This window comes from Camelus dromedarius, chromosome 7 (genome assembly GCF_036321535.1).
Source record: "Camelus dromedarius isolate mCamDro1 chromosome 7, mCamDro1.pat, whole genome shotgun sequence".
Taxonomy (NCBI): Eukaryota; Metazoa; Chordata; class Mammalia; order Artiodactyla; family Camelidae; genus Camelus; species Camelus dromedarius.
Window position 1 is genome coordinate 48,602,828 of NC_087442.1, and position 25,928 is coordinate 48,628,755.

A 25,928-nucleotide genomic window follows, 5' to 3' on the forward strand; every position below is an offset into this window, starting at 1 on the left:
AGACTCAAGAGCATGGCCTTCATACGTGCTATGTAAGGCATCACTGTTGCTTTTGGTAGAGTTGGTAGGGTAGGGGAGTTGAAATGATCATAATTAGCTTATCTTATTTGTCCATCTTGCTCCCTCCATATTCCTGGCTTCACTAGACACACATGAATTGTCAAGAGTGGGTAGTGAACTGTAGTTGTGAAAATCTCTTAACTTGGATCTTTCTTTCATTCTAATTCAGCTTTTTAATGTTTTAAACTTCTATATAACACCTCAGAGTGTTGTCAAGTGCTTCAGGCTCTCACTTTTTTTTTTTTTTTTTTGATCTCACTAATATTCAGTGAGTGTGCTCTGTTTTTCTTCCTTTTTTTTTTTCAGAATATGTGTCCTCCTTCTATGGGATAAATCTCAAACTTATTGTTATATACTTTTCCATGTCCTTTTCCTGTCATCATTCCCTATTCATCATTCTCCTGATGAAAGCTTAAGTTCTCTTCCTCCTCCTCAGAATCATAGACCTTCATCTTTCCTTTTCAATATAATTCTATGCACTATATTTAAATTTTTTTATTTTCCACAATAAATCTTATTACACATTTCTTAATTATCTTCATCTTCTCCTTGACAATGGCTATTAGCTAGAAAAAGTTCTTACTCTCAGAAGGAAAAAGACAGCATATCTCACTAACTATAGATGAATGCTTTTATTTCAGCAAGATTCTAGAGTACATTTTAAAAGAATAGTTTTTGAGCACCTAAGAAAAAAATGATCTGAAGAACCAGCATATATTCGTTTAGAACAAGTCATATGGGTATAGTTTCTTTCCTTCCTTGATAGGATTACTAAACAGATGGTCAGTAAATGTATTAAGCATGACATATCTGGGCTTCAACAAGCAATTTAAAAAGATTTCTTAAAATGTTCTTTAAAAAAAGAAGAACTATTTTTTAGAGCAGTTTTAGGTTTAAAATAAAATTGGGAGAAAGGTACAGGATTTCTCATATACCCCTACCTATACACACAAATATCCCCCCTCCCCCAACTTATCAATATCACTCACCACGTTGGTACATTTTTTACCAAGGAAGAACCTACGTTAACAAATCATAATCATCCAGTGCATAGTTACTTTAGAGTTTATTCTTGGTGTCCTACATTCTGTGGGTTTGGACAAATGTATGATGACATGTCGAATGTACTAATGAGTCCACTGAAGGCATTGTTCATTTTTGTTACAGTTTTTAAAAAATTTCTAACATTTCATTTTGATGATTTCTTAGTGTTTTCATCTCTTTGCTAAAATTACCCATCTATTCTTTCATGTTGTCTAGTATTTACATGAAAGCTCTTAATATATTGATCACAGTTATTTTAAATTCCTAGTAATTCCAAAGTCTGTGTCATATCTGAGTCTGGCTTGATGATTGGTTTATGTCATCAAATTGTGTTTTCTTTTGCCTTCTAACGTATCTTGTAATTTTGGGTTGAAAGCAGTACATATCATATTGAATAATACAAACTGGTAAATAAACTTTTAATATGAAAGTTTATGTTACTCTGTGTTTAAAGTTTTCTGTAACTATAGTTTCCAGAAACTTCAGATTCCTCTATTGTCCTTGTTTTTTAGCCTCTTGATGTTAGGATTCCCTAAATACTACTCTTCCTCATAGAGTCTGTGTCTTGCAGCTCTTTCAACTATAATTCATTGTGATTACACTTTATCCCTATTATTTGTTGGTAAGGTGTCAAAGAAGGAGAGCATTTCATTATCTTATGATTAAATCACAGTCTTTTAGTAGTCTTGTGTCTCAGGGATGTAACCTTCACAAGTGTTTCTCCAGTATTATAGCTTTTTGTCTCTGCCTCTTGACTCTTTCTCAGCTGTAAAATTTCCAGTCCATTTCCTTGAATCCCTGATCTCTGTTGATTATGTTTTGTTTTGTATTTCCAGTAGGTGAGACAAGAAGACTGGAGGGGATAGAGTGGGAAAATTTTCCTTTCTCCAGCTGGAATTAGCTCTGGCAAAATATTTTTCCCTGTATACTAGGCTTTTGCTACTCAGAAGTTTTTGAATGAGTTCTACAATGATTGACTTCTTTCTTTTTACTAGCCCCCATTCTGTACAAGATCCATGAGGATATCTTTCCTATATCATCACCATGACAATCTGATGAGGTTCCTGGAGGCAAATCCTGCAAAATTTAGAACCTTTCTAAGACTAAGCCCCAGGAGCTTCTCACTCTCAAGCTAGTCCATCCTCAGTCTTCCAAGATATATCAAAATTGCCATATAAGAGTTCCTACTAGTTTATTATTCCAGTGCTTTCTGCTCAAGTACTAATATACGTATCAATTTGATTCATGGCCAGGATCAGTCAAAAGAAAGAGCATTTCCCAAGCACAGCATATCACAACTTTTATTGTGGTGTTTGTTACAAATTATAATAAAAAATACTTTATAGGTGCAAGAGTTCAAATAAAATGCAATTTGATGATGAACTATATCAATCACTGTGCAGCTTGTAAATTGTAGGAACCTAATCATCTTTGCCTGAAATGTGGAGAAATATGGAGAGTTTTGGGGAGTCTCCAGAGAATAATAGCAGGTTATAAATTCCATCTTTTGTTTCTTCTATATTTTATATTGATTTGGTTCAGTGAATTTTTTGTTAATGTCTATGAAAAGAGGAAATTTTCTGACTCAGAAAGGAGTCATGCTCTGTAACCACAAGCATGGATTATAACCTCATCATTAATTTTACCTCTTAATCTTGAAGATATTACTAATTTGTGGAGAACGCTGAGTATCTCTGTAACTTGAAAATTGTAACTGCTGGAGCAAACTTGAAATATCAGGGAAAGCCCCTGAGGTTGTACTAAATTCAAGAACTAAAATGACACTTGAAGAATTTTTGAAATCTCTTTTCTTTAAAGGTATTTTTAGTGAAGGATCCTTCATACTAAAAGCAGTCTAGACTTCAGGACAAAGGGTATTTGGTTGAGGAACAAGAACATTTGTTAAGTCTCACATCTTTCTTATTTTATTGTTCCAGTCTTCATGTTGCACAGCTTAACTTTGTAGATTAGGTGACTAGTCAAAACGGAAGACTTTAAGAGAATATTACATAAGTTGGATAAATTCAGTGAAAGCTGTATCACTAAGTAACTAGAAAATGAGGTATTCATTTTTAAGAACCTTTCTTCTTGTGGTTTCTGCAATACTGTACTCTCCCAATTTCCTATATCAAAAGTTGCTCAATTTTAGTTTTCTTCCCAAGCTCTTCCTCTGTTCCCATATCATTTTCTGTTCTGGACCCATACACTCCATCGTGTCTCATAGTTTTCAGTGTTGTCTTTATGCCATGACCCGAAACCTCTATATCCATCTCTGACTTTCTAAAAAAACACCATACTTGTATTTTCTGAACGAGTATCTAGTTATTTGTAAAAAAAATTTACATGGAACTCTTGATTTTTCAACCCTAAATCCACTCTTTCTTCAGTATTTCACATCTCAGTCTATGGCATCACTCATGCTAACTGAAGTCTAAAATCTGAAAATCACCTTTTATTCCTCTCTTTTCTTCATCTAGTTCTTCAGTTTATCTTTTAGGCTCTACCTCCATATTATGTGAAAACTCTTCAGTTCTCTCTGTTTACACTGCATACTCCCTATATTTTACAAGTTATCATTCCTTCTATCTGGATTATGAAACTAGTATTTTAATTGGTCTCTCTGCTTATGTTCTATCTTTGCTGTAATACATTGCCCATAGAGCAGCCAGAATGATATGTTTAAAACACATATTGGATCTTGTTAATCCCTTGCTTGAAACTCTCCAATGACTTACCATTGTAGCTATTTATTACCATACTTCTTCCTCTGGCTTATGAAGCCTTGCATATTTGGCTCTTCAACTACTCCTTTAAATGTAGCTCTCACCACTCTTCCCCTATAGGTGCACAGTCCTTCTCTCTGTTGCTTGAGCTCATGGGCTTGTCTCTGTATGGTGATAAGCTTTATATGAAATATTCTTCTACACGATGACCTAGTAACAACCTCCCTTTTATCCTTAAAATCTCAGTATAAGCGTTCTCTTGCCACCCAAACTAAGTAATCATTCAGTCTTATCCTATCATGTCACCTGTTTTAGTTAGCTGCTTAGCTTTTTCACTGTATGATATATAGTCTCATGAGACCAGAGAATATGTCTGTCTTGTTCACTGCTGAGTGTTTAGAATACAGAATAGCCTCTAGTCATAGATATTGTTCAATAAATCCTTGCTTAATAAGGCATCTAGGAAGAATCTGAATTCATTGAATAATGTGTACGGGCTGTCAAGATGAGGGGAGGACATAAGAGAAGGATGGAGAGGTTAGGGTAGAAAGTTGAAAATTTTTGCTTACTTCTCAGTTTAGCCTAAACCTATCCCTGTGTGCTATTAGCATTTCTTTGTTATGTGCAACATTCTGTTCGTACTCTAAACTCTTTCCATCCACACCCCTCATTTCAATTCTTACCTCTATCCAGATAATTCATAGTTTTGTATTTATAGCCAAGATCTCTCATCTGTTCTCCAAGCCTCTTCATTGCAAATGCTTACTTGGTATTTTTTCTTGGATATCTCAAACTCATTTTAGATCCAACATGTCCCAAACATACTCATGATCTTTTCCTCTCAAATCTGATTGTCTTTCTGTATTCTTGTGACTGATACCACTCTCTATCCCATTATGCAAGGCACAATCCAAAAGTCTTTCTTGAAACTTTAGTCTTATGCCTAAAATCCAGTCTAGGAGGTATTCTTGCTTACTCTTCCTAAATATATCTTGGTTTTCCATTCATCCCAAACTCTACTTCCTTAAAAGTAATAACTCATATTAATTGAGCACTGACTATATGCCAGCAATCTTTCAAGAATGTTTTATTTAGTAGTCTAGTTAATCCTTTCAAACACTCTGTGAGGTAGAGTCTATAATTATTTCCACTTGACAGATAAGGAAGCTTGACATAAGGAGTTTATTTAAGTTGTTAGAAAGGGGTAAAGGCAGGTACAAACCTGAGCAGTTTGGAGCTAGAACCCATGTGTATATACATGACACTGTGAGTCCAAGAACCAAGTCACCTTCAGCCTTGACATGCAGTAATCTTTTACAGGGCGTATCATCATTGGCTCCGGTTCCTATAGCATTGAAATTTCCAACCTGCACCCTGATTAATGTTTTCAAGATATATATCTCTTTATTTCAACTCACTGTTAAAAACATTTTAATGATTTCTGTTGCTTTTAGTATAAAAATGAATGTCTTTGTCATTACTTTCAATGTTTCTCCCCTGTTGAATCCTTCCCTGGCCTTCCTGACTAGATCAAATTCCTTATAGCATGTAACTCGTGATCCCATTCTCCTCCGAGTTCACCTGCACCAATGGTGGCCAGTTTCTATGAGCACTGATTTCCTCCCACCTAAATGCTTGCGCCTTTCTGCTTCTCTGCTCAAGGGCTTGCTTGGATGTCACTGGCAAAATCCAGAAGTTGCCTAGAATTAAATGTCCCCAAAGGGAAAGCTCAACCAGTGAGAAACAATTGTTGATGGATAAATACCCCACTTTCCCTTTCTGTTAGTGGAAAACTCAGACATGTTTCACAGGGTCCTTTAACCCTTTAAAGGGTCTCTAACAGAAATGAATTTCAGTTGTCCACAGAAGTGGCTCATTCATATAAGTACTCTTTATTGTTTTTTTCCCATCCCTAGTCATTTTCTCTACTACCTCATCTGCACTCCTGGAATCAATTCTCAAATAAACCTGCATTGAATTCTTATCTCAAGGTCAACTTTTGTAGAAACTCAAAGCATGGCGTCCCCTTAGTTTACCATTTCACACTACCATGTACCTCTGCTTCATAGCATATTTAGAGTTTGTTTGAATGCACAGCAAGAGGCCTGGATTAGTGTTCACCAAATGGTCATTCTTTTGGAGGATGATATTTTTATTTTCAATATTACTTTTTTCTCTTATAAGCATTATAATTTTAATAAAATCAATGACATAAAATGTTTCACAGAGCCATAAAATTAATAAAATGATGTATTTTGCTTTAAATAGGAAGTTTTATAGAGTACAAACTTCTAATTTAAATAACTTTATTTTGTGTGATATACTTGTTCACTTTATTATTCATATACTGACTGAAGGAAATAGCTTATGTTTTTAGTAGTGCAGTTAATTAATTACCACAGCCTAAAGAGGGTCCCCTTATTATGCTTTATAAGAGGTTATGCTAAAGTAGAAATTGAAAAGTGCAGGTGGCTAAAGAGATAGTATTTTGTCATACTTGAATTTTCTTAAAATAGGTTTAATGCGTCATTTGGTCTCTATTATGAAGTACAAATTAGAAAGCAACTAATTATTTTGGTGTCTGCATTACACAGTTGAAACCATTAGCATTTTATAGCCACTTTTTTGACCCTATAAACAAACATTTTAAAGAGGAAGGAATGCAAGCTATATTTAGACAAAGTGGTATTAAAGTGTGGCTCTCAAGCTAATATGAGATTAATGGCTTTTCCTCCTTCTTCTTAACTGAATGTAAAGTAAAAATAGAAAATAGAAAGAGTTTAATCCAGTCAGTATGACCCCAGTAGAAACTCAGAATACCATTAAGGCCAAATTATCTACCTGGAACTGTTTTGTTCTCCACTGATAAGGCCATCACACATAAATCCCTGCTTTTAAAAATAAAATGTTTGAAGAGACCTGGGTCTATCCAAGCTTCAAAAAATCGGTATTTACAGATCACAGATTTTTCAAATGGTCTTTTAATCAATAGAAATCACAAGTCTTCTTCAGTTAAAAAAAATGTTTCACTGAAGCCATGGAAAAACTTTCTTTTTTGTTTTGCCCTAATTCATAATAAATCACTATATATTATATTATGCAAATATAAGGCCCTGGAAGAATCTCTGGAGCCAGAAGATATAGGTTTAGTAATAAATCAAAGACAGTTTTCTAATGTTCAATTTTTAAAGATTAAAAATATTAATATTTTATATTGGGAGAGGTTGGGGCAATGAAGACACTCATGAATTGCCAGGGGCCTTATATAGTAGAAAAATCTTAATGTGCATCCCCTTCTACTTAAAAGTACTTATTCTATGAAGGGGAAATGGAAAAATGCCCAAAGACCTAGACACAAGAATGTTCCCATAGTATGGCTTATTACAACCAGCAACTTTTTTTAAAGAAAATAACCCAAGTGTTCAGTCATAAAAGAGTTAAATAAATAATGACACATCTATGCAATGAAAGTTTTGCTAACCTTTAATAATAATAAACAAATAGACATTGACAGAAAAATATTCACTATCTATTGTTAAGTGAAAAAGGTGTATTTCCAAATATGTAAAATATAAAGTCATGTTCAACAGGAACATGTGTCCGCATATTTAAATATGCAGACAAAATCTAAATGATATACAGTAGTCAAGCCTTATCAGTAGGGGATACATTCCAAGATCCCTAGTGGATGTCTGAAACTGCAGATAGTACCAAACCCAAATATATTATATTTTTCCTATACTAGTAAGAGGTAGTATATACAGTGTGGTTATGCTGGACAAATGGATGATTCATGTCCCAGGCAGGAAGGAGTAAGATGGCATGAGATTTCATCACACATCATTTAGAACTTATGAATTTTTTATTTCCAAAATTCTCCATTTAATATTTTGAACTTGGTTGACCATGTGTAACTGAGATGGTGGAAAGCCGAACAGTATTTGAATAAGGGGAGATGACTGTATACAAAATTGTAAATTGTGATCAACTTGGTATGGTAAGATTGCAGCATTCTTTTTACTCTCTTTACTTTTGACTATCTGTATTTTCTAATTTTTCTGTAATGGCAATTTATTGTTTCTATAATAAAGGGAAAATAAAAGTTATAAAAATAAGACATAACACCAGTATGCGTATTTGCGACGCATTGAACAAGTCACTTAATTCCCTCTTTGTATGTTACAGTGCAAATTAACTGAGAAGGTACCTGTGAAAGCTTGGCAGAGATTAAGCATTTAATAAATGTTTGATAAATTTGACTTTCAGGGACTCTGACTTCTACTAAGGCCTCTGCCACAATTTAGGAGTGTGACTTTGAACAAATTATTTAACTTCTTTGGGTTTTATTTAACCTAATGGGTAATATTAAAGAGCTACTCTGATTTTAAGGCTCTTCATCCAATCATTAAATTTTATGGAACATCTAGTACAACTGAATGGATGTAGCAATATTATTTTTAATATATTTAAAGTATATATGTTTGATTTTAAAGATATGTTTATACATCAGAAGGAGGGGAAAGGAAAAGACAAAGAGTGGAATTCTGTCACTCTTCTGTCAAGAAATGTTTACACTAAAATTAACAACACATCCCACCTAAATTCCACATGAGTATAATTCAGAGTGTAAAATACGGGAAAGTTGAGAGGAGGAAGTAAGAAGCTGACCAGGCCATCCTAGAAAACATCTAGACCAAGACAAATCAACTGTTGCAGCCACTTAAGAGGTGTCTGCACTGCCGGCCACTTCCATGGGTCTACTAGAACAACATTAAAGACAGATATTTCAAATTTTAACCTTAATGATATTCAGAAATAGAAGTTAATTTCAGCACTCCATGGTAAGATCTCAATCAAGAGTTCCAAGGCAGCCACCCCAGCTAGTCTTCCCAAGAGATGAGCCAGGCACGTTGATAATTAAAAGTCTCCCAGCCTAGAGTAGCTTGGATATGCTTTCTGTTCCTGATTATTCCTAAATTGATTTTAAAAGGAAATAATGGGAAATGTATAGGATCACTGGCATCAAACATCTCCAGCTCTTCGTTAAGGGATAGACGAATACTACATCTTATTCAACAGAAAACTATGCAAGTGGGAATAGAAAGCTGGTGAAGGAAAATGGGTATAAGAAGAATATTAATTCCAGGAGTTTCAGTGGGAAAAGGTCATGGCTACCTCTGTTTGTATCCAAAGGAAACAGGAAAAGGAAATGATGGTATAATGAATAAAACGTTCCTAAATTGGCAGTCTGGAAACTCGGTTTCAAGCCCTAGTTTTTCCACTAACTATGAAACTTTTTGTGAGCAATGTCACCTCCGTGAATTTTGGTTTCTTTCTCTAGATAAGTAGACTTCACACTAGGTATTAGTTTCCTACGGCTTCTGTAACAAATGCCACCAACTTGATGGCTTTAAACTATAGAAATTTAGTCTCTTGTAGTTCTGAAGGCCACAAATCTGAGATCAGTATTGGGTTGAAATTAAGTTAGCACAGCCACGCTCCCTCTGGAGGCTGTTAGGGTGAGAATCTGCTTCTTGCTTTTTCTAGCTTCTGGTGGCTTCCAGCATTTCTTGTCTTGTGACTGCATGACTCCAATCTCTGCTTCCATCTTCATTGACTTCTCATATGTGTGTGTGTTCATGTGTGTGTGTGTGGTGTAGTGTGATGTGTGAAATCTTACTCTGTGTCCTTTTATAAAGATACATAAGAGGGAATTTAGGACCCACCCAGATAATTCAGGGTAATCCCTCAATCTGGAGATCTGTAATTTAATCAGATCTGTGAAGACATCTCACAAAAGGTAACACAGGTTCTAGGAATTAGAATGTGATTATTTTTTCAGGGGGCTGTTTTTTGACCTACCATCACTACTTTGTTTGCAAGGTCTAGTTTTATACTTCAGTAACTCTTTAGGGAGAAGCTCTTTGTTTATTATAACTTCCATGGAATCCTATTGACAGAATGAAAAATTAAACAGACTTTCTCGGCTCTGTTCTACTTCTCTTTCCACTCCAACCTGGCTATTTCTGAAAAAAAGGTATAAATGTGTGGGTATTATTTTGGTAGCAATTTAATTTACTCCTTTAGTTATACCAAAGAATATTTTAAAAGAGCACTGTAAAGCCTATTCTTGCAGAGGAAGCTGTTTAGACAGCCTAACAAGGACCCAAGCTCAAAAAATATTTTAGAAAATTTTAAAAATAAAAATAATGAGATTTTTTTAGCCATCTCTTCTACCAGATCTGAAACTTATGAGAGTACAAAAATTAGGAAAAGACATAACATGTTTTGACAACAATAGAGAGCCCTCTAGTAACTGCCAAAATAAAATACACTAGAATAAACTATGAAATTTAGGTCTTTGTTTCAATTTGTTAAAAAAAAAAAAAAAGGTAAATCCAGCAGATCAATAAAAATATTACCTTTTCAAAATGATATATTATTGGCTCTTTTCACAGTAACTAAGAAAGAATAGTTAATAGAAACTTTACTTGCATAGTACAATTTCAAGATCAATCTCTCTGCAAGGTCAAATGGAGAAATCTAGAACTGCTAGAAGTGATATTCTCTGACTCTCCCAGACAGCATGCCTGATAGATGAGGTTGGATTCAATGTAGATTCAGTAGAGCATTCAAACCTATAATGCAAGTGGAGTAAGGATTCCATTAATCATTCAACTGGGCTCTGAACTCAGGGTAAAGAAGTGAGGTCTAAGACTTATCAGCATTCAGTCTTAGATGTTGGAATGTTTTAAAGTGATTGCCATAAAATATGATATATTTTAACTAAATCGTGTACCACCACCATCATCACATGTTTGGAATAATGAGCCATTATTCTTACAATAATTCTGGAGAGTGGTGAGTGGAGAAAAGCATCTAACATTCTATTCCCTTCCACCCCGCTACAGTCTCTTTTCAAAACCTTAAGCAATAAATATTCATTCATTCACTCATTCAGCATTTGTAGAATGACAGCTCTACAATGTGGAAAACACTGGGGATAGTTTGACTTCATCTTTGTCCTTAGAAATTTCCAACTAATCAAGGTAGGCAAATGTGAAAATGACTACCATAAAATTCTGAGGACTCTAAACAGTTATAAACAGAGACAGGGTGGGAGAATGTCCCAAATAAGGAGGGATAGAATGTGAAAAAGTACAGAGTTTGGAGATGTAGTGTAGCAAGGTGACAATATGCTTCTTCCATGAATATTGGAGTTAAGTAAGAGGTGAAAAGAGGGAAGTATTCTTTCAGTGTTTAGGAGGAATTTCGAAAATCTCACATCAAATGACCATTTAATAAAATAAAATATGAATTTATCTACTGAACATAATGGAAAATAAAATTGATGTTTAGCGAAACATAGGAATGATTTTAAGCAGTGCACAGTGGAATCCATGGACAGTGGAAACATGAACAAAAGAATCATGTCACATAATAAAAGGAGTACCAAGTAGTAATGAGGACCCAACTTGAGAATTTAACTATATCATGGAAAACAACAGAATTATTAGAATAGAAAACATAACCAACCAGTGAATTAGAATGGATAAAAGAAATATTAGAGATTTCCCAATGCTAGAGATTGGAAAGGTTAGAAAACATAAAGGTTTGCTGAAAAGATGAATAAATCAGGGACAGTAATGTAGGCAGTCATTATCAAAATGACTGATTGTGGAACCCGTCCTGAGAGAGAAGGGGTTGAGTGGGAAAGAAGGGTGAGAAGTGGAATAATAGCCTGGGGTACCAGGTGAAGTAACCAGAAATCATAATCAAGGTAGTGACAAGTGCAGGTAATCAAAAGGATGGGGACAAGTGAGAATGCAAGTGATTGTATTAAAAAAGAGAGAGAGAGAGAGACTGTAGAGCTGGGAGGAGTTTTTCATTAAACAGTTTAAGACACTGAAGATAATGGAACCTGTGTGGCTAAGATAAGCAGATGTGTTGGTGTTTACATCATCAAGAGTAACAGAGGCCAGAGTTGAGAGGAAAATGAAGAGCCTGGCACTGAATTCGTTGAAGATAGTGACAAGCTTTCATAGAAGTCAATAGCCATTTGTGAACATTGGGCTGGGGCAGGGAATTCATTCATTTATTCCACAAATATGTATTGCTTATTTTGTGCCCAGCATATTTCATTAGTGAACAAAGTCCCTGCTCTCATAGAATACTCATTCTAGTTGGAGTGACAGAAAATAAATAAATGAGCAAACAAAATAATGTCAGGTGGTGGTAAGGCATATGAAGAAAAATAAAGCAGGGTTATTATACTTTGAAATAAAAGCTTAGGGAGGGACTCAAATAGAGGATAACATTTGACATTAGAGATGAGACCTGATAGAAAAAAGCCAGGTTGATATCTGTAAGAAGAGTGTTTCAGACAAATAAGAAAGCAAATACAAAAACCCTGGGGCAGAAATATAATTGGAACATATGAGTGACTATGAAGAGGCAAATGTGACTGATGTACAGAATACTTAGGGGTGGAGGTGGAGGTGGAGGCAGAGGTTGAAATAAGGAAGAAAGTAGGAGAAATAGTATATTGAGCTTTTTAGGCCAAGATGATGACTTTGTATTTTACTGTGGGTGAAATGGAAATTTGGCAGCCTAATTAATAGACTGTAGGAAGGGAAAGGGTGACACTAGGGGAAATTATTTGGAAAGTAATTTAATAACCCATTGACCAATTTTGGTGTCTTGGGCTAGAGTGGCATGGTGAAGATGATGAGAAGTGGTTGGAAAGTGGGTACATATACAAAGGAGTTGGATGTAGCAGAGGGCAGAACCTGGCTAATGTTGACTGGTTAAGGTTTTCAGCCCAAATAAATTGTCACTGGGCTGGAGAATACTGGGCGGTGAGTAGGTTAGAGAATGGAGAAAAATCAATAATTCATTTTTGGTCATGTTGAGTTTAAGATGTGACCAAGACAGCCTTAAAATTCCCCTCAGATTGGCTAACCCTTAGACTGATTTCTTCTGACTGTAGCCCCAACATCCCTTTCTAAAGAGCATTTATTTTAGAAACACACAAGAGAAAACTTCCCCTGCCCCTTTAAGATGTAAACTTTCTACAACCCAGAAATAGCTTTCACAAGGACTTGGGAGAAATCTTTCTGAAATGTAATCATTAAGAAAGTGAGTACCCATATCTCACAGTTTCTGTGGGAGGGTAGAAGTATAACTGCAGTAGTCACTGAGTCCCCAAATTGATGGTCTAGTCACATTGACCAACCTCACCTCAGTGCTTAACAACTTGCCTTCCTTTTGTTTCAAGAGTTGAGTTCAGTCTCTCTCCCCTCCTGCAGTAGTCTTGAATGAAATCTTCCTTGCCTGTTTAACTGGTCTAATGTGATTTTTCTTTTATATATGTCTATTAGATATCTAAATTAAGATATTAAGATATGAAGACATGTAAGTCTGGAGTTCTAGGGAGAAGTTCAGGTCAGGAATATAAATTTAGGAACTTTCAGGGTAACAATAGTATATAAATCTGTGAGACAGAGGCCACCTGGGTTAGAGGACTGAATTTGGAAACATTCTAATATTTAGAGATATTGCATATGGAAAGGAATTACTAAAGGAGGCTGAGAAGGAACAGCGAGTTTGGTACTCTGAAGGTCAAGTATGGTAATCAGCTATATCAAATGATTCTGATTGATCCAGTTGGATAACTGGTAAATGACTACTTGATTTTATAATACAGAGGTTTTTGGTGCCCTTGACAAGAGCAGCCTCAGTGGAGTGACAAGTATACCAGCCTGAATGAAGTGGGAATAAGAGGGCATGGAAGGAGAGGAAGGAGAAACTGTGACCTCAGAAACTTTCTGAGACATGTTGCTTAAAAAGAGAGCAGAGAAGTGGGGCAGAAACTTTGAAGGGATATAGAATCAAGGAGAGGTTTCTTTAAGATGGTATGTATTTGCGTACTAATAGAAATAAAACATTATAGAGAAAAACGATGATACAAGAGAGAAAATAAGCCACACAGCAAGAGCATTGAGCTTGAGTAGACTGAAGTGGATAGGTTCCAGTAGTTAAGTGGATGGATTGGCCTTAGATAGAAAAAAAGGTAATTTGTTCCTTGTCCTTTAGGCAGCTTATTATTGGTATCAGTGTTGGTAGATACGGTGGTAGGGGCAACTAGGAATCCTTTAATTGCTTCCACTTTCTCAATGAAATCAGAAGCACACTCATTAGTTGAAAGTAAGGTAGGGAGAGAAGGTGGTGGAAGTTTTAGAGAAAATTATTGTTGAAGATGACATTTAAGTATGACCATAGCCAAGGTGGGATAGAAGCAGTATCATTGAAATAGTGAGGCCATGTGTTGGGAGTAATCAATTTGTGGATATTGGAATCACTAAGAAATATGAGAGGAATAGTCATAGAGAGTAGATGACTGGGAACTAAAATCTCCAGGGAATTATGGAGAGCAATTCAAAGGCCTGTAGATGACTGAGTCAAAGAGGATTACCAAGAGGTACACATGCTGGATAGCATAACATTCATAGAAATAGGACTTTTAGGACGGAGTGAGGGATCATCCTATGCAAAAAGCAGTGAGAAGTAAGGAGAATACCCTATATTATACAGGGTCAGAGATATAAGACATGTGAAAGAGATACTGACAGGTATCTCTTCTGATGGGCAATGGACGATTTTCAGTAGGGATTTGTTTTACAGTTCATTACATGGATTTATTCAGTGTTCTGTGAAATATTAAAATTTATTATGGTACTTTGAAAATTAGTGGATATAAGAAACATTCAAGGAGCTTGCTTTAAAACACAGACACTCAGTCAGGTGATCAGTTTTAATACCATAAGTTATGTCTTGGTAATCTTATGTACCATTGCTATCTGTGATGTGATGAGAATGGCACTTCTCCTCAGTGGTCTTCCTCCCCCAAGGCCATAGCCACACTATAATTGTGAGAAAAATGTTATACAAACCCCAGTTGAAGGATATGTTACAAAATACTTCACCAGTGCTTTTCAAAATGATCAAGGTCATCAAAAATAAGGAAAATCTGAGAAACTGTCACAGCCAAGAGGAGTCAAAGGAGACCTGATGGTTAAATACAGTGTGGTATCCTAGATGGGAGTCTAAAACAGAAAAATAACATTGAGGGGAACTAAAGCGATCCCAATAGATTATGAGGTTCAGTTAATAATAATGTGTCGATATTGGTTTACTAGTTATGACAAATGTACATGTGTAGTATGTTAATGATGGAGGAGGAGACTGGGTACAGAGTATACAGGGACTCTATGTGTTTAGAGGTTTTCTGTAAATTTAAAACAATTCTAAAATTAAAAGTTTATTTTGATAAATGTAGATGCGTGGGTGGTAAGACTCAAGAACATACATTTTTGAAAATTGAAATATGGTTTATAGACAGTGAACTACTAAGCTCTTAGTTGTTCCATTCAATTGTTTTGTTTTTTTTGTTTTTTTGGTACATATCAAGATATAAAGCATCTCTATCACCCAAGAAATCTTCCCATGTCTCTTTCCAGTCAGTACTTCCTTCCCAGAAGCAACCACTGATCTGATTTCTATAACCATAAATTAGCTTTTCCTAGTCTACAAATCCATATAAATGTATCACATAGTATGCACTTTTTTGGCATCAATTTCTCTCCGTACATTTGTGAGATTTACCTGTATTGTAAAGTATATCAGTTTGTTTCTTTTCATTGCTGAGTAGATTTCCACTGTATGAATGTACCACAATTTACTAAAAAATTCTTCTTTTGATAAAGAATTATTTTAATAAGCACAAAAGTGATTCTGATGCAAGTGGTGCACAGATGCTATTTTGAGAAACATTGTAAAAGAGCAGATGCTGTCTTCATTATCTCTTAGTTACTAAACCTTCCCAAGCTTGAAAAGATAACTGACTGTGTGAGAACCTTAATACACCTATAAAATAATGTGTCAAGCCAATCTCACTAGCCAGATAAAGCTGAAAAACTAGCAACAATAGTCTCATAATGAAAAAGCAAGATATATTAGAAGTCTACTTAGACAAAAGAAAGAGTTTGCAGTCTAGGAGGCCTCATTTGTCTTTAGTTAGTGGATGGTATTGATTTGTTTATTGGCCTTCAGAGGCTGATGAGAACAAAGGATGAAGGCAGTCAATGTGTTTCCAATGAGGGAGTAAACATCACTGGTGAGAGTTGGGTGGTTGGGCCAACACCAATGACAAGGTAACCTTTTGAGTTTCTGAAGCACCATGTATTAGACATAATACGTACACTGCCCTTAGTGTTTACGTGAATGATGTGGGAAAGGAAATAGCCTGATAAACTACAGGGAAGGAAAAAAAAAGACAAACATTTGGAAAGAATACACATCTGAATTCAAAAGACAGGAAGAAACAAGAAGCTAAGGTTGCAGGCTTGTTACTCATAGCTCTCCAGGGTGCAATAATGGAGACTAAGAACACAAATTATATTCTGAATAGGAGAAGAAGGCTGTCACTGAAACTCTTGCTTAGAATGTACACTCCCATGGCAGGAAGCTTCTTCTGTTCCTGTAGAGACCCAGATCCTTCAACCTCGGATTGACTAAGCATTTGAAACTATCTTCATCAGATTCATGACATATGTAAGAATGAATCGAAAGCTGTTTGTACTTTTTCCATATCCAGTGGCTGTAATTTCTCCCTTGTGTGTATTTTCTCTTCTGCTCATTCTCATTATCTCTTTTTTCCCTTCTTTTGTTTGGATGTTTCCTCTTGTGTACATCCTTTTAATTTTACATTTTCACTTTCTCAATAATATATCTAAAGCTTATATTGGTACTTAGATGAAAATTATATTTAGCATTTTAAAGTAGATTTGGAAGAATTAGGAAGTAGAGAACCTAAGCCATCAGGGAAATGATCTTTATGGCTTTAAAAGAACATTGGCCTAATCCTGCAGTATAGCACCATAAATCTGAAATGGGGATACCTAGTAATTGACCTCAATCCCTAGGGAAAACCCTAAGTGCCTTTCCCCAAACTTTACAAGGAAGTCAACTGCTGAGAACCAGCCAGGATTAACCAGCCTTGCTTTCCAGAGAGCCTATGATCTCATTTGATTAGCTGTTTAGATTGGCTGCAAAATGCCTCCAAGTTTATGTGATGCTTTAACTCTTGGCCTTGTTACACAGTAATAATTTGGTTGCCTAATGATTTGTGGCTATTCTATACACAGCATGACTTTGCCTGGCACACTGGATTCAAGGGTAATTCTTGCACAGCTGGAAATAAAAATTTCCACATCCTAGAGTTTGTGTAGACAACTGAGGTAATTTTAATTGTTGGGAGAATTGAGAATAATGTGCTGAAAGATTCTGAACCATGTCTCGAGTCAAACTTTTCAGTGACTTCTTATTCAGCTCAACAAATTTTTATTCCTTGGATATAATGCTACTTTATGACTGCATATACATTGTTACTGTGGCATGGGTGTGTCAGGCTCAGGATTTCTTAAAATTGCTGACCTTACAGTAACTCGAAAGTAGGCCACAAGACTCTTCCTCACCTTGGGAGTTTCTATTTTCTTTAGCCTCTATGCTGCAGTGAGGGCATAGTTCCTCCTTTGCTACAGCTGGTAAGGATTTAGTTAAAAGGCTGTATCTCATGTTGAAGAATGAAGAGTCAGGAGCCAGACTCGGGTTGGGTTCAAATCTCTCTGTTATTATCTCTTCAAGAGCCTGGGAAAGTTATTTAAGCTCTTGATTTCTCATTTGATTTATTTTTAAAGTAGGAGATCAAAATAATATACACAAATAGTATGCAGTGTTGTTTTTGTGATTGAATGAGTTATTACCTGCAAAGCAATTGAAACAATCATAGAATATCGCAAGGGCCTACTACATACTAGCCATTACTGTTTTTGTTGCTGTAATTTTTTTTTCTTTCTATCACTTTCATCTTAGTTAACAGGATTCCTTTGGTGATTTTTTACCCTGCTCTGAATGTAAACCATTAAAATAAATAAAGTAAACATATGTACACATCTCAAGGCTTACATACAGCTTACGGCAGCATCCTGGTTTTGCTCATGGTCGTGGCGATGTGTACCAGATTCCTTACTACAACTCTTTGTGATATATCAAAGTAAGAGCCTCCATTTCACAGACGTGTAAACTGTAGCCAGAGAGGTAATGCAAGTAGTGTTGCCCAAACAGTTACAAGAACTCTTCTCATAACTAACATTTTCAGTCCCTTTGGGGAAAGACTTTAGACTAATTCATGAAGAACCTAATTTAGTAAAGAATGCTCTAAAAGAAAATAGCTCACTACTTGCGGTTGTGCTCTTATGGCTAATTTTTATAATTTAATTTCTGACAGTGTCATTATGATATCATTTGTACAAGAAAACTTTTCAAGAAGAAAATAGTGCTACTTTCTAATACCTATAGTGACAATAAAGGAGGCCAGTTAATTCAGTCTTTCTTTCTCTATTTATTTGTTTGTGTGTTAGTCAGCTCAGGGCTGCCATAACAAAATACCACAGACTAGGTGGCTTAAACAATAGGAATTTATTTCCTACAGTTTGGGAAGCTGGGAAGCCCAAGATGGAGTTACAGGCTGACTTAGTTCTTCAGTGAGGGCTCTCTTCCTGGCTTGCCAGTGGCTGACTTCTCACTGTGTCCCAGCATGGCAGAGGGGAAGGCGGGGTTGACAAGGAGACAGAGGGAGAGAGAGAGAGAGACTCTTTGATGTCTCTTTTTGTAAGAGCACTAATCCCATCATGAAGGCCGCACCCTCATGACCTCATATAAACTTAATTATCTTCCATAGAACCCCATCTCCAAATACCATCATATAAGGGGTTAGAGTTTCAACACATGAATTTGTTGGGGGGACATATTTCAGTCTATAGCAGTTTGTTTATTGGTGAGACCAGCAATAGTTTGTAAAGTTTTTTATAAAGCAAAAATATTGAGAAACATGGGATTTTACAGGATCTCATATTTTTAAGCCTGAAAATACAGTATAAATATGAACATCAATTTTACTGAGAGAGGTTTAATAAAAACTGAGTTATTTGAATGTCAGAAGTCTCAAAAGATTTGTTTTAAAGGGCAGTCTCATCAGGTAGACACATTCCACATCAGACACAATTATAGTAAAAACTGGCAGGTGCCTAGATGATATTATAAATCATGAATTTCTTAAACTCCCTCTGTCTTTCTCAAAGCCAGTCAAATACTAGAGTTGGAAATTACAAATGTGAGGGTCACAAATTTCTTTGGGTTAATATTGCACCTTCCTAAAGGTGCTTCTACAGTGTATGTTCTCTTGAGAGTAGGAGATAGTAACTCCTAAGTGCAGGAAATTTCATGGGAGAGAATCTGAGGGAAGGGTCCTAGGGAATGAGATCCAGTATTTTCTTTTTTTTGTTTGTTTGTGAGTGTGTGTGTATATATATATATATTTTCTTTAATTGAAGTATAGTCAGTTTACAATGTGCCAATTTCTGGTGTATAGCATAATAGTTTAGTCATATATAAACATACATATATTTGTTTTCATATTCTATTTCACCATAAGTTTCTAAAAGATATTGAATGTAATTCCCTGTGATACACAGTATGAATGTATTCTTTATCTATTTTATATAGATTAGTTAGTATCTGCAAATCTTCAACTCCCAATTTATCCATTCCCACCCTGTTTCCCCTGGTAACCATAAGTTTGTTTTCTATGTCTGGGAGTCTGTTTCTGTTTTGTAAATAAGTTCATTTGTCTTTTTTTTTTTTGAATTCCACATATAAATGATATCATATTGTATTTTTCTTTTTCTGGCTTACTTTGCTGAGAATGACATTCTCCAGGTCTATCTATGTTGCTAAAAATGGCATTATTTTATTATTTTTATGGCTGAGTAAAATTCCATTGTATAAGTATACCACAACTTCTTTATCCAGTCATCTACCAATGGACATTTAGGTTGTTTCCATGGCTTGGCTATTGTAAATAGTGCTGCTATGAACATTGGGTGCATGTATCTTTTTGAATTAAGGTTCCCTGTAGATATATGCCCAGGAGTGGGATTGCTGGGGATTTAGTGTTTCTAAGTTTGGAAATGGAGGGGGAAGAGAAGGGTCAGGGGCATGACCGTGGGGTATCCCACTAGAATCCTGTGGAAGGTTAGGAATAGGATGGACAGAATGAGATCCTCTAGGTGCAAAATGATGCCTAAAAGATAACAAGGGCCCCTTACTGGTATGATTGGTTCACTGAGGTTTCACACATGAAAATAACCTGATGCTTTCCACCATGTGAAGACACAGCAAGGAGATGGCCATCTGTGACTCAGAATTTGCTGGTAATTTGATCTTGGACTACCTAGCCTCCAAAACTGAGAAATAAATGTTTGTTATTTAAGCAAACAAAACAAAAACCTGGTGACCACCAAGGAACCGTCATAATATCCAAATCCCATGACTATTACTGTTCTTTTCAGATAGAAGTTAGCAATGTGGAACTACTGTTCTCTTTAGCAGGTAATTAAGAAGGTGACATTCCTATGAGGAGAGGCCTTAAAACTAAAAAGGATACACTTTGGTTTTCTAAGAAAGGAACTCTTTGGGTTTATGTTCACTTTAAATGCTGAGCAGCTTAAATGATATTTTATAATAAAAATAATGAAAGTCTATAAATCTTAAATTGTTTCCAACAAAGGGAGGGCTTAATTAATCACAACTCAGTTAATTTACAATTAATAATTTATATAAAAAATGAGCTTAACATGGGAAAATACTAAAAATGAAGTGCTTCAGATCCAATTTTATTGTAAAGTGGCTTCGTAATTAGAATTTCACCAGAAGTTATATTGTAGCATTAGCAAACTGGGGCATGAAATAGTAATAGCCACAGGGATTCTGGTAACTTCCTGAACTGTTAGTGATTCACTACTCACAAATATTATTTATAATGTCATTTTATTATGTCACCAAATAATTAATATTTCCACATGGTAGTAACCCAACTAAAAATACGATTTTTTCCAGTTAAAATCAGGGCAGCAAAAATACCTTGTAAGTTAATAACAGTATTGCCCAATATCACAGATTGCAACCAGCTGAGTGTTCCTGTAAAGCAAAGTTTCTTAACCATGGGATTATTGACATTTTGGAGTGGGTCTTTTCTTGCTGTGTGGGCTGACCTGTGATGGTACAATGTCTAGCAACATCTCCAGACTCCACCCTGTAGATGCCAGTAACACCACCTTTTCAGTTGTGACAACCAAATATGTCTCCAGACCCTGCCAAATGTCCCCCAGGCTGGGCCAGGAGGCAGGGAAATGGCTCCTGGTTGAGAATCACTGGTATAAGAGAATAAATGTACCTGGTTCTCACATGGTGAATGGCGTAGCCTTTGGTGTTTAGCCCAAGAATAGACTTGAGTTTTATGACCCTGAGTCACATTTCTCTTTAAGTAGTATTATCTCATCTGAATCATGGTGAACCTAGGCTAGCAGAGAGCAATGTGCCCCATTCTCAGGATTACTAGTTTTGATGACCAAGTGCTTTAATGGTTCTATAATTCAGACTGTCTTTGTTGCTTGCTGTATGTGCACTTTAAGGAAATTATACAATGTTAAATGACATTTTTTACTAAGCATCACAAAGGGGACAGAGGCTGCATGTTTACAACAGATAAACATGTTTTAGAAGTATTTTTGTCCCTATATTCAGGGTCTGCATCAATATGTAGGTGTATTTATTTAGAAGTCACAAGAAAATTAAGAAATACCAGAAAATGACTCTGTTTACATATTCTTGGCACTTTGGGCTACTATCTTTCCATACCTCTTTCATCAACCCACCTTCTTTCTTTAGTCTGATTTGTTTTCTCAGGGACGTATCTATGAAAACAAAACACACTGGCTTTTCCAATTTGCTGAAGTTTAATTACACTGAAGATGGGATCTAAAGGATCTGGTAATAGGTTTCTCTCTCTCTCTTTGTTTCTCTCTCTGTCTCTCACACACATACATTTCCCATGGCACTGGAAAGCAAAGGTATGTAACATGGGAAACAACAGTCTGGAAAACTTTTTAAAGGTATTTTTAAATTACAAATGGAAGGGGGGAGTATAGCTCAGTGGTAAAGTGCGTGCTTAGCAAGAACAAGGTCCTGGGTTCAATCCCCAGTACCTCCATTAAAATAAATAAATAAACCTAATTATCTCCCCCACACACACAAAAAAAAGTAAAAATGAAAATAAATTACAAATGGAAAAAAAGTATGGAATTCTTTTTCTATAAGCACTAACCAGATGTGAGTATACACAAAATGGCTAAATTGAGGAATAAAGTTCTCCCAAAGGTAAACTCTACTGAAACAGCATTACTCTTTGCATTCCCTATTTTTTAAAAAATTTTCCCCTATATATAGAGTCTATCAACAGTCAAAGAGCTTGTGCACACTTGATATCATTTTCCTGGGGCTGGAGAGGGAAGAGTCAACAGGGAAATAGAAGTGAGGTTTATGTCTGTTACATTCCACACACGTTTGTTGTTCCTTTGTATGTGCATTTGATTGTACAGATATCTTATTGCATTCTCAATATTGTTGTATTCGTTTAGTAAGCCATTTATTGAGCATCTGTTGTATGTTATATTTTGTGAGGTACTAGGGGTTAATAATAAGTAAATCAAAGTACCTAATCTCAGTGAGCTCCCAATCCAATGGAGGCAAAATGATGTACACAGATAATTGCAATGAGTGTTACCAGAGAGCCAGTGTGAGGTGGACTTCATTCTGATCCTCAGGTAGGCAAGGAGGGGTAAGAAAAGGGGATATATCGGCATAGACCCAGAGAAGAGGAGGCCATGATCAAATTTGTTCATTAGATCCGTAGAAGTACATGTAGTGAGGGAGTGAGAGGAGAGGGGCAGTTAGAGCACCAGGAACAAATGCAGTGGGGTGTGAGTCAACTGGAAGGCTCTGAGGGATTAAGGTCGTTAGTATGACTACTTAAAGCACCAATCGAACAGAAGGCAAGGCTGGGGAAGGAAACAGAACAGTTTCTGAGAGCCCTCAACAACACCCCTTGTGAGGAGATGGTCTTACTATGTATTGTGCACTATATCTTTCTAATTCCTTTTGGTCATTGCTCATAAAACTGACTAGAATGTACAGTGGTTTTCAGGTTAAAATTAACCTTCACACACGCCCTACCATTTGATGCTCACAACCACCCTAATTTGTGCAAGAGTAAATGTCCTTAGAGAGCTTGTTACTTAGTTTGCTAGTAACATGTAATGGTAGAATTTGAGCACACGTCCTCTTGACACCAAATGCCCACTACCCTTGTGTTCTCTCATCATTTCTTTTGAGGAGTTGTCACCTCTTTGGAGCCAGGAAAAAAAGAGAGCTTATCATTTCTCAGAAAGAGAGAGGTTAAGGCATACATATTTGAGGAAGTTTTCCCTCACAGATTTATCATAACCAAACTTTTAGCCTTTGCTTAAGAAATAGAACTAATTAATGCTGTGCAGCTGAAATTCTAAATTTCATATGTTAAAAAATAAAAGCCATACAAAAAGTAATGAAAGCACTATACATTATATTATAAAGTTGCGTATTTATAATATACTACAAAGTTCATTAATTAGTGTATAGTAATTAGTTATACCAACTAAGTTTATTGCTTGTGAATGAACTGATTAGTGGAAATAAGTAGAAACTCCAGAGACAGTTCTGAAGATATTAGAATTCAGTATATGTTAAAGGTAATACTTCAAATCTGAGTAAAAAGATTAAATTTAATAAGTATTGGAAAAACTGGGCATTTATTAGGGAAAAAAGAAAGGGAGGGAAAAGGTGGGGTTATTAAAAAGTACAAACTACTAGGTCTGTAATAAAATAAGATACAAGGGTGTATTTATAGCACAGGGAATATAGTCAAGTTTTAAATAACTTTAAATGCAGTATAATCCATAAAAATATTGAATCACTATGTTATACAGCTGAAACTAATCTCATATTGTAAATCAACTAGAGTAATAATAATAATAATAATAATAATAATAATAATAATAATAATAATAATAATAATAATAATAATAATAATATCATAAAAATGTTTGAAGAAACCATGAAAGAATTGCTTTATAATTTTGAATGAGGAAAGCCTTTCTAAGTATGACATGTATCCCAGAAGCCATAAAAAAGAAACACTTTGACAGATTCAACCACCAAACACTCACATACACTCAACAAATCTTTATTCACAGAAAAATGTACCATAGAGAAATAAAAGTACATGGAAAAGTGGTAAAAAGTATTTACAACTAATATTAGATAAAGGATTAAATTCTTGATTTAAAAAAATGCGTTCCCATAATTGATGAGAAAAAGACCACCAATCCAGTGGAGGAAGAAACACATATTTTATAGGAAATAAAATGGAAGTGGCTCTTAAGCATGCAAAAACTTGCCCAGCCTTACTCACAGTAAGAGAATTATAATTTAAAACTGTATTGAAGAACTACTTTACTCTTTAGAAAATATTGTAAAACATATTTGATCATGAATTGTTTTTTCCAGTATGTGGGGAAATATGAATTCTCATGGAAATGTAAATTGTTCCATCCTCTGTGGAAAGCCATTAGGCAATGTCTATCAGAATTACAAACATATGTGTCCTTTGACCCAGAATTGCACTTCTGAAAAATATTAAGCATATAAACTTTGTGTATGCAAAATGACTTGGGTACAGGATTGTTTATTGCAGTTTTGTATGTAAAGGCCAAAGATGGGAAATACTGCAGTGTGCATCAGGATGGGACTGTTTAAATACACTAGGTTTTTTGTATCTGCCGCCATGGGAAGGAATGAGGAAGTTCTTTATGGGCTAACATAAATTAATTTCCATGATTTACTGGCAAAAGTGTGTGTATGCACATACACACACACTCACATATACATGTATTCACACATATTTTACACACAGAACTACTCTAGAGCTATACGTAGACAACTGCTTAACAGTTATCGCCTCTGGGTAAAAACTGAATACTCAGGGACTAGTGTGGGAAAGAGACTTTTTTTTACTATAAACCCTTTTGTACCTTTGGAATTTTGTGCCATGTGAATGCATTGCCTTTTAAAAAGTAAATTCTTCATTTAAAAAGAAAGAAGAATTTGAAGTTGGACCTTCAGAATCCACCATTGTTGAAGTGACTAAGATAGATCAGAGTTTACTTGGTGTCAGAACATTTTGTTTTTCCTTGTAGTCATGGTGAGCTATTAAAGTCACTAAGTTATATTATCTGATTCTGCTTGATTTGATGTTTTCTTGAGCCTCTTCTCTTTTCACCAGCATGTCAGTTCTTTCTGATTCAATATTTCTGATTCAAGTCCTTCTAGAAAGACTGTCAGATTGGTCCAGTTATTTATCATCACCTCTATAAGTCAGTACCTTTTTGCCAGATTGTTATTTGCTATTCATCAGTTTGTATCATGTCTAATTCTTGGGCAATAAATTATAGCCAGATAAATGGTATAATTTCGGTCATACATGGTTGGAATCCTTTCGAGAGTAATTGCCATAATCTCAGTTTCTCCTGTCAACCATCATCCAATTTGTTTGCTTCCTTTGCTGCAAACCTCAAACAAAAACAAAAACAAAACAACAATAACAAAGAAAACCACTTAATCTCTGTCTCAATTTCTCTCTTCTGAATTGTTATTACATCCATTCCAATCAAACATTGACCCCTTCTACTTTGATCCCTTTTAATACTAATACTGTTTATCCCACAGTCACCACTGACCTTTGCTAAATTGCTTTTTTTAACAATTAGAAATAAATTCTATTATTTTTTGATTTTGTCTTTTTTTATTGAAGTATGGTCAGTTTATCATACTCTGTCAACTTCTAGTGTACAGCACAATGCTTCAATCATACATGAATATACATATATTTGTTTTCATATTCTTTTTCACCGTAAGCTACTACAAGATATCGAATACAGTTCCCTGTGCTATACAGTATAAACTTGTTTATCTATTTTATATATATCAGTCAGTATCTGCAAATCTCAAACTCCTAATTTATTTCTTCCACCCCCTGCCTCCTTTGGT